Source organism: Tenrec ecaudatus, chromosome 4 (assembly GCF_050624435.1).
Source record: "Tenrec ecaudatus isolate mTenEca1 chromosome 4, mTenEca1.hap1, whole genome shotgun sequence".
In the NCBI taxonomy this organism is placed as follows: Eukaryota; Metazoa; Chordata; class Mammalia; order Afrosoricida; family Tenrecidae; genus Tenrec; species Tenrec ecaudatus.
In genome coordinates this window covers 80853349-80869586 of record NC_134533.1, presented here as the reverse complement: position 1 = coordinate 80869586, position 16238 = coordinate 80853349, and the positions used below count along the sequence as shown (strand labels likewise).

The 16238-nt window shown below is 42.8% G+C and overlaps 1 protein-coding gene and 1 pseudogene across 11 annotated transcripts in view; one reads left to right on the top strand and one right to left on the bottom strand.

Moving 5' to 3' along the window:
- The window catches only part of DLG2 (discs large MAGUK scaffold protein 2), a 2300776-nt gene that overhangs the window by 2013088 nt on the left and 271450 nt on the right, over window positions 1-16238 (top strand). The gene's annotated exons all lie outside the window — the stretch shown is intronic.
- Window positions 838-7374, bottom strand: LOC142444287 (Y-box-binding protein 1 pseudogene; annotated as a pseudogene).

The window sequence follows — 16238 nt, the reverse complement described above, 5'->3', positions numbered from 1 at the left end:
AATATACAAGCTACCTCTGTAATAGGAGGTAACTGCCAGTCGCCACCCCCCCAAAAAAAACCCCACAAACAAACAAGAGAAAGGTGAGGCTGCCTACTCTGATTCATGAGTACAGTCTTGGAAACCCTGAGAGCAGTTCCGTCGCCTACAGGGTCACTAAGGCTGCCTGACGCCGCTGCAGTGGGTTTGGTTTCGGTCAGCCACAACCACGAACCAGAACAACAAGCCAGTGCAGGGCCCTCCTCGGGGTTGCCCACGCCATTCATGTGGTTTGGTGCCACGAAGTCCTTTCCAACTCAAATCAACCCCATTTTCAAGAGAACAAAGCACTGCTGGCCCTGTTCCAGCCTCGTCTTTGTTTTTTTGCTTGCACCAATGTTTGTGGCCATTGTGTAAGCCCACTTGTTGAGGGCCTTCCTCTTTTTTGCTGCCCCTCTCCTTTTTATTTAACACCTTTATTAACAGGTGCTTGCAGTTTGTTAACTTTTAAAAAAATCAAGCTATAAACTTTTATTACAAATTAAAAATGAGGTTCTTAAAAATCTCAACTTGACCAGATATGAAACAATTAAAAAATCTTTAAAGGTATATTGAGAAAAACCAGGCTTTTTAAAAAACACGTTTGTTATTACCAAAAAGAGCCATCTTTAGGTAAAAATAATTAAAAACCCCGTGCTGCATAGATAATGCAGACAGGTCTAGTTATCTGGTCAATGGGCAAAAGGCAAGCACTTCAGGTCTTCAGCTCCAATCTTTGGTTCATTTCTTCTTGCTGTAATGTCATTCATTCTTGTTGGATGACTAAACCGGATGATGGTACAGATGGTAAGCTGGCATTTACTCAGCCCTGCCCTGCTCAGTCTCAGGAGCGACGAAGTCTCAGCTGGTGGATCGGCTGCTTTTGTCTCTTTGCCATCTTGTGGTTTTGGGTTATCTGGGCGTCTCCGTCGGTAATTGAAGTTGTGGCGGTACCGATGTTGAGGTGGCTGCTGACCTTGGGTTTCTTCTTGATTTTCTTTATCCTCTTCATTGCCAATCTCTAGGCTGTTGTTGGCCAGGAGGCCCCTCGAAATCTTGGTTTATAACCTCGATACATCTTCTGTCTCCCTGGTCTACCTTGTTCTCCTGCACCCTGGTTGTCAGCACCCTCCAGCACTTCTCCTTGCACAGGAGGGTTGGAATCCTGTGGTGGACGCCCATAGGGTCTCCGCATGGAGTAAGGTGGGCTGGCTCTGCTGGACCTGGCCTTCGGGAGCGCTCTCCGATCCTTCGTTCTCTTCCCCACTCTCACTATTCTGGTAATTCTGCTGGTAATTGTGTGGAGGACCGCTACGACGTGGGTTATGCCTACAATGGTTACGGTCTGCTGCATATTTGCTGCCTTGCACTGGAACGCCACCAGGACCTGTAACATTTGCTGCCTCCGCACCCAGCAGCTGCCCGCCACCCTCCCCCGCCCTCAGCGCTGCTGACACCAAGCCCCTCTACTTTATCAAGCATGATGTCCTTCTCCTGGGCCTGGTCTCTCCCAGTAACACACCCAAAGACCATGAGACAAAGTCTTGCTATCTTTGCTTCTAAGGAGATCTGGCTGCCCTTCCAAGACAGATTTGTTGGTTATTTTGGCAGTCCATGGTCCTTTCAATATTCTTTACCAGCACCATAATTAAAATGTGTTGATTCTCCTTCAGTTGACCTTATTCAATATCCAACTTCCAGATGCATGTGAGGCCATTGAAAACACCCTGGCTTCTGTAAGGCACACCTTAGTCCGAAAAGTAGCCTCCTTGATTTTCAACACTTTAAAGAGACTTTGGGAGGCAGATTTATCCAGTGCGATGCATCCTTTGATCTCTTGACTGCCGCATCCTCCTACATTGATTGTGGATCCAAGCAAGACTAAATCCTTTACCCCTTCCATCTTTTCCTCTGTGTTTCATGATTGTCCACAACTGTTGGTCAAGTTGTGAGGCTGTTGGTCTTCTCTAGATTGAGGTGTGGTCCATACTGAAGGCTGCCGTCCTTGAGCTTCATCAGCTAGAGCTTCAAGTCCTCTTCGCTTTCAGCAAGCACTGTTGTGTTGTCTCCTTTATCACGGGTTGTTATAAGCCTTTCTCCAATCTTAAGACTACGTTCTTCCTATAATCCACCTTCTCTTACTATTTGCTCAGCATACAGATCAAAAGTATTATGAGAGGATACAACCTTCAAATACTTTTCTTGATTTTAAACATGCAGTATTCCCTTGTTCTGTTCACACAATGGGACACTCACAGGAAATGACTCTGCTTCCTTATATACCTGCATGTGATCCAGAGTGTCACACTCTTCTGCCCAGCATTTTCCTATCTCTCAGTTAGTGTATGAACTTGGATGTGTGTGGTAGTTACATAATCTGTTGTCAAGTTGAGGCTGAAGAGTGAAGGGGTGGAGTTTAGCCTGTCAATCAGATGGCAGCTTGATGACCTCATTTGGAGGCACTAAGGAGATAAATAGCTTGTTGGAGGCGGGACACAGGCAGACTCCCTGGGAGACATTGCAGCTGACCAGACACATGGAGACAGGCTGATGGCAGCCAGAGCTTCTGAGCTGGAAAAGCCACGTGGAGACCCCTGCCAGTGCTGAGATGCTTACACCACCACTGATCCACAAGACTTCTCACCCACTGGCCTGTGATCTGCCTGCATTTGGCATCATTGCATGTGTTTTGTGAGTCTGAAGAGGTCTTTATAGATTGGTATTAGACATATAGGCTAATATTGAATTGATGGACTTGATCTGGCCTGGGTTGGGATGTTCTCTCAATATTCAGCTGCTCTAGTATATAAAGTTCTCTCCTATACACCTTTGAGTGCCTTTGAATTTGATTCTCTAGTCTACCTGACTAACACAGGTGTGGCATAAAGCTGGGATGGGGTAAAAGCTGCAGGTGCTGTGTCTGAGCCATGTGTGTAGAGAGTGTGTAGATGAGGAAGGCGGGTTGTGAGGAATGAAGCTGACCCCAGAAAGAGATGAGAAGAGACCATGTGGCACAGGACGGAGACAAATGGTGGAGGCAACGACTGATAACCCCCCATGGTTCCTAGGCTTTACACTTTCCATTTCAGGCCCTTTTACTACATCTGGGCACTGTTGAGAACTGTTGGGTTCCTAGAGAGTCCCCCTATAGAGTGACAATAAATTTTCCATTTTATTTTAAGTAGTTTGAATACATATGCTTTGTGCAATGAAATGGTTTCTATAGGAAATGCTATCGTTACTAGCATCTTGAAGAAGGAAGGGAAAAACGTTGCTTCTCTCTGATAGTTGAGATTGATTTCATGGTCCTCTATGCTAACCATCACTGCTCTGTCTCGTTGTGCCGCACTACCAGAATCACAGTACGGTAGCTGGATGGTTCTAGAAGTTCGGCCCCACGTGGAGCAATAGTGTACTGCATACTACAGCTGTTACCAACTTAGGCAGAACCTGTATGACTGACCAAAAACACAAGGGGGCTACAAAGGCTTATAGAAAATTGAATGAAAAGACAATGAATCGTGTTCTACTATTTTCCCAATAAAGGGCTGGAATGTTCCCAAATCCTTAAAGTATAAATGAAACTGATCTTTTCAAAGAGTACAAATAAACATTTTCTTTCATTTCATGTCTAATAGCAACAAGCACACACACCCACCGATTGCTATGCTGCCCTTCTAGATATGGGAAAGGAACAAAGTAGCGACATTACACTTTAGAGCCAAGATGAAAAAATGTCTTATGTTTTTGAAACAAAAATGTTAACATAAATATGAATAGCACTCCTAAAATATACCTTTCGACTACATGCAAAAGACAAGAAGAAAGGTGAAAAAAAATTCCTAAACGTCAAGCAGTCGTTAACCTGAGTCTGCTGAACTTAGTGAGCCCTCATCTGAGCCTTCTCCTTCGTTTCATATCTAGAGATCCTTAGCCTTTCTGGGCTGACTGGCTTGTGTCCGGTGCACGTTCGCTCTCAAAGTGATCAATGTTTTCTTTAACAGTGTCAGCAGGTCTTGTGCAGGGGCTTTGCTCAGTGCAGGATTATTAGATTCCTTAACTGATGCTTCCATGGTTGTGGGTCCCAGTAAGATGAAGTCCTTAACGACAACCTTTTCTGCACACAGCCTGTGTGCTTTCATCTATACTAAGCCTGTTCTCACTGAGCTCCACCCAGAGCACCTTCAGTTCTCTTGATTCTCCGCAAGCAAGGTCTGTCACCTGCATATTACAGGTGGCTAATGAGCCTTGCCCCAATCCTGATTCCATGATCTTCAGTCTGTCCAGCGTCTCCGCTCATTTGCTAAGCATAGCGCTTGAATAAACATACTGAAAGGATACAACCTCGAGGCAACCTTTCCTGGTTGGAAGGCACAAGGTATCTCCTTGTACTGTCTGAACCATTGCCTCTCGGTCCGTGCATAGGTTCCATGTGAGCGCAAGGTAGTGTTCTGGAATCCCCATCTGTTCAAATGCTGTCCTCGGTCTGTTTTGATCCACCCAGTTGAATGCCTGGCATATAGGAAGTACTATATAAATGTTAGCCAAAGACATGAAATTTTAAACTGATAATTCTTAAACAAGCCTAAGCTGACTTGTCTTTTGTTTGTATTTAATATGTATTAGTATCAACTTTATCTGGAGTTTTGCACTTACAGTTAATGCAACCATGATGCCGAAACATGTTTACAAGTTAAATATAAAAACAAGTCTAAAGAAAATACATGAAAATTTTCAATATCAATTTGATGTAATAGCTTATATTATTGTGCAAAAATATCACAAAACACAATAGCTGTTCTCATTGTAAGTTATGGTACTAGCTGGGAGTAACTGAGAGCTTCTTGTACTCTATTTTCTTGTGCCACACAATGCATGGGCTCACCACCACATTTCCATATTCATATAGTGCCAAGGCACCATTTCACTTTATCACAAGTCACTCAAAAGCTAAATCCACCTAGATTCTCTCTCCCCGCAGTTCGAGACAATTAATGGAGCATGTCAGTATTCACATATGTAAAAGTTAAAGACACTGAGATCTCAGGTACTCCCTGGCTGTTGGACAGGCATCAAGATAAATGGGAAGGTACTGATATGATTATTTCAGGTTATTACAAAAACATAAATGTAATATTCTAATGCCTAACTCATAGACTCATGTCTCCTGACCCCAATCTAAGTAATATTTTGGGGAGTTGCTTTGAGAGAAAACAGTAATAGCTAAAGAGAGTGTAGATCTATGAACTTCTAAAACAGAAAATATTGGAGCATAGTTCATTGTTGACAGCAGAAAGCTGGAAAAGAGCTAGGAAGGAGGGAGAGAGTGAAGATAAAGTACAGAAATCATTGGGAGAGAGAAACTTTGGAATGATAGGAAGTTATGGCTCAGAAGGAGCGGTAGAAGAGTTAGCACTGACTCGGAAAAAGTTAAATTCAGTGTAAGTTTCATAAATTTGGTCCAGGGTTAGTGCTGTACAGTTTAACTGTACACTTATATTGGCCAGTTCTTGCTGTGTAAAGAACACAATGGACAACATTTGCTGGGAGAGTATGTGGCTAGGTTTGTGTTTTACAGATTGGGTGCTTCACAAACACTGGGCATGTATGTGTGGGCTCAGACTGGGGAAAGCAGCTCAGGATTAGTGGATGAGATGATTAAGATGCGTGCGAAGCATACAACAGAGTCTGTATCCAGAGAGTTTGGGAACCGAAATTGGTATTTTCCCTTGTTTTTGCTAATTGCTAATGACAGGTATGTGATTACAGTATCCTAAGAAGACAGCTGGCAGTGAGCCAGCCTAGACACAATTCTAAGCACAGGAAGTGAATTCTCCGCACCGCTCCCTCACTGCAAAAGGTTCTGGAGATTAATCAATTTACTTCAGAATGAAATCTGATGGCTACCGGGCAAGTTTGGGCAGCTAACGAAACTGCTATGGAGGTAGAAGAAAACACTTCCTGAAATGTTTGTTTATATCAAAACCTGGTGCCAACCAGGTGTCATAGATTCCCCGAGGTGGCAAATCATAAACATTCATGAGGCTTCTTCGTGCCTGTGTTTTCATCTTTCAGTTTGAAGCAGTAATGGAGCCAGAGATTAAAAGGCTGCTGGGCATGTTCAGAATTCTAAATGGAGACGAGCCCTGGGATAGCAGTAAATCGTCTGGTTCAAGAACACACTCTGAAATTGTTCTCTAGTGTGTGAGAATGGCTGGAGGAAGTAGATATCAAAGTACATGCAGATGTGGTCACACAGGAATAGCAGAAGTTATTGATATTGACTTTCATGTCCAGCAAAGGAAATATGTATGCATATTTACCTTAAAGCAACTTCTTATAACTTTGATTCCTTGCAAATCATAGTACGTGGTTTGCATCTGCATATTGTACTCTTATGAAGGTCCACAGTTTGCCTTGTGATTCAGTCAGAGTTCATTTGGGAAATACAAATGATCAGATGTAGTTTAAGACTAAAGAGATTGGCGTCAGGGCACTAAACGTTTGCAATATCAAGGAAAGCACTGGAAGAGTGGGAATTAGGAGGTCACCATTGGACTGAAGGCAAGAACACAACACTCATTGCATTGTTAACCAAAAGATTAGAGAGCGCAGGTTAGGAAACATTCTCTGCCATTATAGAACTGCTACTCGACACAATTCTGGATCATCTTGATAGCAAAGGGACAAGAAAGCCACTTCTTTCTCACCTCATTTCTAAGGAGCATTCTGATTGTACTTCTTCCAAGACAGCTTTGTTTGTGCTTTTGGTGATCATGGTAGCTTTGTTTGTGCTTTTGGCGATCATGGTAACTTTGTTTGTGCTTTTGGCAATCCATGGTCCTGTCAACGTTCTTTACCAGCACCACAATTCAAATGCCTTTAGTCTTCTTTCTGCAGTGTCCAATTTTCACAGATGAGGCAACTGAAAGTGTCATGGCTTGGGTCAGATGCACCTAGTACTCAAAAGGACATCCTGACTTTTCAACACTGTAAAGAGGTCTTGTGTACCAGATCTACCCACTTTAGTACATCATTTGATCTCTTGAATACTGACTCTGGATCCAAACAAGATGAAATCCTTAACAACTTCAACCTTTTCTGCAGTTATTATGATATCACCTATTGGTCCAGTGTGAGGGTGTTGGTCTCCTTACACTGAGTTATAATCCATCCCAGTAACTCCAGTCTTTCAGCAAGCAGGGTCGTGTCATCGGCATCCCGCGGGTTGTTACTAAGGCTTCCTCCAATCCTGATGCCACGCTCCTCTTCACCGAATCCGGCTTCTCTTGTTTGCTCAGCGTACACATTGAATAAGTGTGGTGAGAGGATACAGCCCTGAACATATCTTCCCATGCAGTATTCCCGTGTTCTGTTACTCCATGGCCAGCTTCCACATAAACACAATGCAGTATTCTGGAATTCCTCTCAAGGCTGTCCATAGTTTGTTATTATCCGCACAGTTGAATGCCATTGACTAAACAATAAAACAAGTAAACATCTTTCTGGTATTCTCTGCTTTTGGCCAAGATCCATCTGACATGAGCAATGATATTTCTTTTTCCATGTCCTCTTCTTAATCTGGCCTGAACCTCTGGCAGCTCCCTATCAATGCACTGCTTCATGGGTGTTGGGGGTGGGGTGGGGTGAGGTAGGGGTGGGGTATGTATATAGATAACTTTGAAAATAATTCTCATGTACATATTTCCCTCTCACTCTCCTGAACACACACACACACACACACACAAGCATGGCTGGGAGAGTGAGTAGCAGGTAATTAGTAATTAATGTGAGTAAAAATGTAGGTGTTGGGTGGAGATTCCTGGAGGTGGGAAAATCCTCCTGAAAGGAAGGGTATGGATATAAAGTCCCAGAGAGTAGGGTTGAGAGGAATCCCACCATTATCAAGATTGAGGATGCTGATAGCTGCTTGCCTGGGGACAGGAATGGCGGGTATAGAGAAATCAAGGAGGGGAGGCAGATAGGATCAGGGCACAAGGGACACTGTCCCAGGAAGGGTCTCGCCTTGATCCTAGGACAGCTCCAGCTTATACAGTCAATGGGTCTGCTCTGGCTTGAGCTAGAAAGATGAATCTGAGGCAAGGAGCAAGCTGGGTGCTAGTTCTTGGGTTCCGGAGAGGGCGGGAGGCAAGGAAGGGAGAGAAGGACAAAGGCCTGTTGTAAAATCAGGTGCTGGGGGGGGGGGGGCGGGGGGATGAAGTCATGGAACGGAGAGGCATTTCTGGAACGGAACTGGCAGGACTTGACCTGTTGCATCTAGGAGTTAGGAACAGAGAAGCGACAAGGATGACAAAGGTTTCTAGTTGGAAGGATTGTAAGGATTGTGAATGACTGTCCTCTTAGCAAATATGAATGAAACACAAGGACCTTGAAGTCAGTCCATCCTACTTTTCAAGCACGCACTGCAGGACTAAATAGAGGACCTGCGTGTGACCTGGACAAAACAGAACGATTATCTTGACTTGATTGTATGTGTCCATTTCTTCCCAGTCACCGTCATTAGAACTGGAGTTTAGTCTCAGTCACTAGAGTTATTAATTCTATGGTCATGAAAAACCACAATGTTACATTTTACTCTGTGTCCACACCTTATCTTTCTTATTAGAGGACGTGGTATTTTTAAGGTAAAGATGGACTGTCTTCATTTACTTCTAAGTGTTCTGGGTGCCCCGTGTCACATATGCATGCTAATCCTGTCACGGTGCCGGGGTGTGCGTTACCCACCAGTGTTCTCCGTCTCTCTGGTGTCTTGAGAAGCTGCTGGTCACTTGTAGGATGTGCTGCTACCTAGCATGGACTCTACAACCACAAGTCTGAAAAGAAAAGAAAATAACAAGCCTCAGTCCACCAATCCTACCACCAAAATTCACTTGGCACATATAGGTCTCACGTAATTTTACCAAAATCCATGGGCCCTCCAGATTTCCCCCTTGGTTTCAGCATACCTTCCATTACTGAAAACACAGGCTACCAACACAAACTTCAAAGCAGAAAATAATCTGTTTATGAAAGGGCAAAATTGAATTTAATGTAATGATTCAATAGTATTCCAGGATCAGCTCATAAAAAGACTTGAATCCCCAACACACACACACACACACACACACACACACACACTTCTGCTTTCCATTTCACTGTAAAACTAAAATTTTTAAGCAGGACCAAGATGACAAATATTTTGGGAAGACAATAAACATGGTATGTGCCCAGTAAACACTACTGATTCTACTGGCTTTAAGAGGGCCACCTCAAAGAGACAAATTTATAATGTTCAAGCTATAGTCCCAGAGACGGAATAGCTCCACCCCTCCAGTGCAGTTAATGAGAAGGCCGGTCACTGAGTCCCTAGGTAGTTCAGAGTTGGGGCCAAGGTCAAGGGCTCCTGTACTTTGTTGCTTTCTCTTTCCACGTTGTCCTCTCATGCAAGTGATAGGATGTCTCTGCCTTTGAAAAGGAAACTCTTCCCTTTCTAAGAATTCATTTCCACCTGGATTTTAGAAATCATTTGTCTGTTCCGAATATGTTTATGGGGCTTCTAGTATCCCAGGTTATGTTTAGCCCTGGAATACAGCAATGGAAGGGGCATAGATCTTGCCCTCAAGAAATCCCAGCCTTTTGGGGAGACCACATGCTTAGTCTTCTATTAAGAAAAAAAAGCCCTATCTTTGGGGAGAGTATTTCAAATACAGTAGGAGTTCAGGTGTGTCTGCCTGGAGTATCAGGGAAAGTTTCTCAGAAGAAGGGCGTAAACTGATTCCAACAGATGAGTGAGAGTTTACCAGAGATTAAGAGAGGCAAGTCCCTATACAGGTAACGCCACTGAGATGTGATGAGTTCTAGGAACCTCAAGGAGCATAAATTCTGAGACTGAAACTGTTCAGGAGTGAAGTTGTAGATTTCCAAACCTGTCAGATCATGACATGCAGCAGATTCAAGAATTTGAATCTTAGCTCTAAAACCGGTTTCTACATTTTTCTATCAGTGAAAAGTGTCTGGGCACTCCTTTTATTTGTGTTTTTTGTTGATTAAATATTGTATGAATTGGGGTCTACCTCACAAGTGACTAAAATAGCACATTTATCTCAATCTTTTATGTTTTTACAAACTGTCTGAGTTTGAATCCATTCAAGAGCATGTCCCAGCCATGACAGCGGCATTGTTCATATGTAAGTAAGTTATTATGATGCTGGACAATCATTCCTACTGCTGCGAGGGATAATCATGTTTGGTCCTTTAGACCAGTGGTTCTCAACCTTCCTCATGCCGTGCCCTTTTCATACACTTCCTCATGTGGTAGTGACCCCTAATCATAACATTATTTTTGTTGCTACTTCATCACTGTCATTTTGCTACTGTTATGAATTGTCGTGTAAATAGCTGATATGCAGGATGTATTTTCATTGTTACAAATTAAACATGATTAAACACAATTAAAGCATAGTTATTAATCACAAAACAATATGCAATTCTATATTGTGAAATGTTTATGTGTTTTCCGATGGTCTCCAGCGGTCCCTGTGAAAACCGGGAGCTCATAGGTTGAGAATCGCTGCTTCAGAGCAACAGTACATATTCAGAAATAAAATTGCTGGAGTAGAGAGTCTTCATTAGTTCAGCCTATAGCAATAACTCTCACTAGTTTTCCAAAGTGATGGTACCAAATTTCACTCCCTTGTGAGTGTCAGATTGTCTCCCTCCTCACCAGTAGTTGATCTCGTCAGTCGTCATTTAGCCTGTGAGGCTACTGACGTCTCATTGTGAGTGAGTGAGTGTGTGACTGAGAGTCAGAGGTCATATTTTTACTTCTTGTTTTCAAATTATCTGTGAACTACTCTAAGACATCCTTCAATGTAACCAGTTGACTATAGCTAACAAACTCTACTCAACTCAGCCTAAGCATCTTGAACATTAAAATTACCGTCTCTCCTTCAGTGTGCCTTCATTATTTGCTTGTGTGCATTTATCCTATCACAAATTCTCATGAGAATAAAATTTCCAGTGTATAACTTATTATTATTTTGTTATGAACATTTTAGGGTGCTTTGTGATGAAAGTTGATAGAGCAAAATAGCTCAGAATAGTTCATGCACACATTGTTCCCTGCCATGGGTTGAGATCCCCGTAATGAGTCAGCACTTGCCCCATGTCCATTGTCAAATTCCCCTGCCAGCCTTGCCCTGCTCTCATTTTTGCTTTGGAGCAGATGTTCCCCTTTGGTCCTTTACAGCTGATTGGTTTTACAAGCGCATACCTCCCAAGCGCTATTGCTTATTTCTAGATGAGTTTGTTATTTCACTGACAGGTAGTCTCCGGGAGTGGCTTCATTTCTAAGTTAGAATGTTGTCATAGGGCATTTGCTTTGGGGGGATTCTGCCAATCTCCTCCAAGGCCAGTAAGTCGGTCTTTTTAATAAATTTGAATTTTGTTTTCCGTTTTCCCTCCACTCTAACCACAAAGGTGGCCCTGCTCAGGGCTGTTGGTAGCTAATTCTTAGAAGAAAGCTGTGGTTCTTGGGGTCCATTAGTCCTTGGGGTGCTTCTTTAATTCTTTGGTTTTCTGCATTCTTCTTTGCACACCAGATGGGAAGAGACCAGATACTACTCATCAAATTAAGATATAGTACATTATTTAGTTATCCTACGCCAATTGATGTCTCCTGAGACTATGACCCTTAGCCTTTAAGCCCAGTAGCTCAGACCAGCCAAGTGCTTATTAATGCCTAGGAAATCCCATGTGTCCCTCTGTGCTATATTATATACGAATAGACATCCAGCACTTACTGCTATGCATGTTGAAAGAGCTATCCACAAGCATACCTATATATGTATATGGGTGTTCTCTAGTATGACTTCCTATATCTATTTAGCACATGTATCTATTTTTGTGTCCACTTATAAATCGTTATTTGGCATCACTATTGTTGCAGTCCAGTACACGTCACGGGTTTCACTCTCCTTCGCTCTCCATGTCTTCCTTTGCATTGGTCACATTATGTTGACTTCTTCCAAATGATCAGGCCGCGACCTAACTGGTGATTCCCTTCCTTCCCCTCAATCTAACAATTTTTGTGTATGCGAATCTACTCTGAAATTTAAAAAAAAGACTGATCTTATACAATATTTATTCTTTGGTGACTGACTTATTTCACTCAGTATAATTGCCCTTCATACTTCTTTATATTGTAAATTTGGTTTATGAATTCACTATTATTCCTTATTATTGCACAATATTCCATTGTATGTATGTACCATGGTGTGTTTATCCATTCATCTGTTTATGGACACATTTCTATGCTTTTGCTATTATGAATAATTCTGTGATGTGTGTATGTCTGTTTGTGTTACAAGTCTTATTTCTTTACGATGTAAATTTAGGAGTGGGATTGATGAATCATGATATTTCTAACTCTACTTTTTAAAGGAAATGCCGTATCATTTTCTTTCTTTCATTTTTTGTTATCTTTATGCCGTATCATTTTCTATAGTGCTTGTACTATATAATCTCAACGGCAGTGTATAAATGTGGCAGTTTCCCTACATCCTTGTTGATATTTGTTATTTAATTTTTTTTGTTTATAGGGCAGTTATTCCCAGGGTGAGGCAATATCTTTTAAAAATCATTTTATTGGGGGTTCTTACAGCTCTTAGAACATTCCATACAGTTGTATCAAGCATATTTGTACATATGTTGCCATCATCATTTCCAAAACATTTTCTACTCAAGCCCTTGGAATAAGCTCCTCCTTTTCCCCCTCCCTCCCCCACCCTTGTGAATCCTTGATCAATTATATATTGTTATTATTTCAGATCTTACACTGTCCATTGTCTCCCTTTACCCACATTTCTATTATTTGTCCCCTTTGGGGGAGTGGGCTATCTCTCCAACCTTGTGACGGGTTCCTCCTTTCTCCCCCCTTCCCCTCCCCCACCACTCCCCTACCCTCCTGATATTGCTACTGTTCCTGGGGGATTATCTGTCCTAAATTCCATGGGTCCAGAGCTCTTATCTGTACCAATGTGTGTTCTCTGGTCTAGCTGGATTTGTCAGCTGGAACTGGGTCATAGGGGGGTGGGGAGGAAGCATTCAGGAACTACAGGAATGATGTATGTTTCCTCGTGCTTCACTGCCCCTGGAGGCACAGCTTATGGTAGTTTCGATTTGCATTTCTTTAATTTCTTTAATGGCTTGAGTATCTTTTCATAAACTTGTTAGCCACCAGAATGCCTTCTTTGGTGAAGCATCCATGTCCTTTGCCCAGTTTTCAGTTGGATGGTCTGTCTTTTGTCGTTTTCTTAGTCAATACCTCCTCCATTAAGTTTCTGAGATTAGAGCCTTGTCAGGTACGTCATTGCCCATCCCCACCACCCCCAATCTGAAGGTTCTGTTTTTGCTCTTTTGACAGACATAAATACTTGATTTTTAGGTGGCCCAGGGTCTGGCTTACCTTGTCTTGAGCACATTAGTGATGTTTGATTGTCTAGCCCATCAATTATGGTCCCTAATTTTATTCCATCACTTTCTTTCTGGAACTTTCTAGTCTTAGACTTAGCATTGAGGTCTTTGATGCATTTTGAGCTGCCTCTGTTCTTATGTCACCCTGCAACACCATGCTGGGGCCATTTTCAATAACAAAAACTTCAGTTAAAAACAGCTCAAGCTTGTGAAAGTCACGGCAATAAGCAGACTCCAGGGAGACCCTCGTGGAGAGCGGACAGAAGACAGAGCGCCACATGGCTTGAACTCAGCTGGGAAAATGCATGCCGACGACAAATATTTCAAGCATTTGGGCATGTTCGCCCATGACCATGAAAGCGCCGTGTATATCAATCGTAGGGTTTCATATAGATTTGAATGACTAGTTGAATTTGCACATATGAAATCTGCAGATAATGATACCTGACTATTTGCCCGGAGTAGAGCTATGACTGTATACCTACTGGTGACGCCACAGAATCGAACTGGTCTCTGTCGTGTTTCTGATGGCTGGTTTCTCACAAGTGGATCAGCAGACCTGGCTTATGAGGGGTCTCTGGGTGGACTGCAACCACCAACTTCTCATCGGCAGAGGATGTCCACCATCGCCACACCGAAGGACTCCTCTGTCTCGCTAAGTCACTCCCTTCCTGGTCCTCTGCCTTGAGAGGGCAGGTTTTTGGGGTTTTTTTCTTTTCCGGACAGCTCTTTTTAGGTGTGCATTTACTGTGGCTTCCCATGTTGTTAGCTTCTCCAGAGCCTACACTGGAATGCACAGACCTAAAAGAAAAGTCAGGGAAGTCACGGTGTATTGCCCTGAGTGCCAAAGCCTCCAGCCAGACTTCTCGTCAGCTCTCCGTCTTCTTATGTTTGCCTTATACACAATATCGAGGATTTTCAGTTGTAATTCATGGGAGAAGTAGGGAGAGAGATATCGACTGCATCCTCCAAGAAACCTATTAAGTTGCAGCTGCACAGTGGTTAACAAAAGCATCCCTGGTGGAGGGGTCAGAGAAGCATTGGACTGCTAACCTCAAGGTTGGCAGTTCAAACCAACCAGCCCATCTGTAAAGATTTACAGTCTCAAATGATCTCTCTGCATTAGAGTAGAGTCTATGGCCACGGGGATTTTTTGTTTTATTGTAATGGATAATGAAGGAGCCCAGGAAGCCCTGTCAAGTAGCATTGGACCGCTGACCACGTGGTCTATTCTTCAACCCACCGGTCACTCCATAGGTGAACAACAAAACCGTCTGTTCCACTACAGATTGACAGTCCCAGGAATCCTTTATTTGGTCTCTCTGGTTAGGAAGTGACTGAAAGGCAGTGAATTTGGTTTGGGTGGTAAATGAGGTTACCGCTGAGCTGCTTGTCATATGTGTATTGTCTATTTGAATATCTCCTATTGTGAATTGCTTAATTCAGTTGTTTACCTATTTAGCTAGTGTGTTAGCTTCCCTTTCCCTTTTTAAATTCTGAATCCACTCCATTCTAGTTATATGTGAATGTTATAGTGGCTTGACCCCTTCTTGGTCATGGATTGGGGTTTTTTAAATCTTTTTATTGGGGGCTCATACAGCTCTTATCACAATCCGTACATCCATCCATCGTGTCAAGCACCATTGTACATATATTGCCATCATCATTTTCAAAATATTCTCTTTCTACCTGAGCCCTGGATATCAGCTCCTCATTTGTTTTCCCTTCCTTCCCTTGCCTTCCCTCCCTGGTCATGGATATTTTAATGATAAAATAATCCAAATTTGAATATCATTTCACTTTATCAACCTTCCACTTTATGGCTAGCAGTTTTTGTACCCTGTTTAAGAAACACGTACCAATGCTAACTTTGTAATAATATTATGGGGGGGGGTGTTGTTGTTTTTAATATTGTATTCTATTCTAAAATCTTTATGGTTCTACTTTTGAAACTTTTATCTATAATGTGCCTGAATTGATTTCTGGGTGATTTTCATTTAAGGATCACGGTTCTCCCTCTATATTTTCTTAGCATCTAAATTTACTAGGTAGCAGTTTTATAACAATTTATCCTTCACAGAAGAGAGCAGCAAAATTTGGATGTTTGTTGAAAAATAAAAATACATAACTCATCACTGAGTTTTCCCACACTTTCCAGTATTTTGACACAAGAGGGCCAGTTCACTCCCGGGCACCACCAGAGATGCTCCTGGTGACTTTCTAGAACATTGTAAAGTACTGTGAAGATTCCACAATTCAAGATACCAGCTCTGCAAACCCCCTTAACTGGTCACACTAAACTGCGTAGCCCCCAACAAACCACGTGGACACACTCGGGCCCTTCTGCGTGGAGGAGCCCCTCCTCTGCTCAAGGTGCCTCCGGTCTCTAAACAGATGAGAGAGTCACAGGACCCAGGGAGAGGACCAGCAGAAGTCCCGTGTCACCTATTTGCAAGACTTGATTTCTTATTTCAAACAGAGTGGTACGCCTTTTGCCTCACGTGGGAACCATCTTCCGTGCTCCCTGAGCTGCGTTCACCTCCCCCGCTTTGCTGTCAACAGTGGATAATTTTTCAAGAGTTCTGAGCAGGTTTGGGCAGCTGAGGTTTGCCTTGATGAGAGATTGGAATAAGGCAAGGAGTTGACTCTTCCAGTCCAGGTGAGAGACAATGTGAGGCCTTGGGTCATGGTGACTAGGGAGGGGCCCAGGGACCCAGAAGGTCTTTAGCAGGTAGGCTGACAGGATT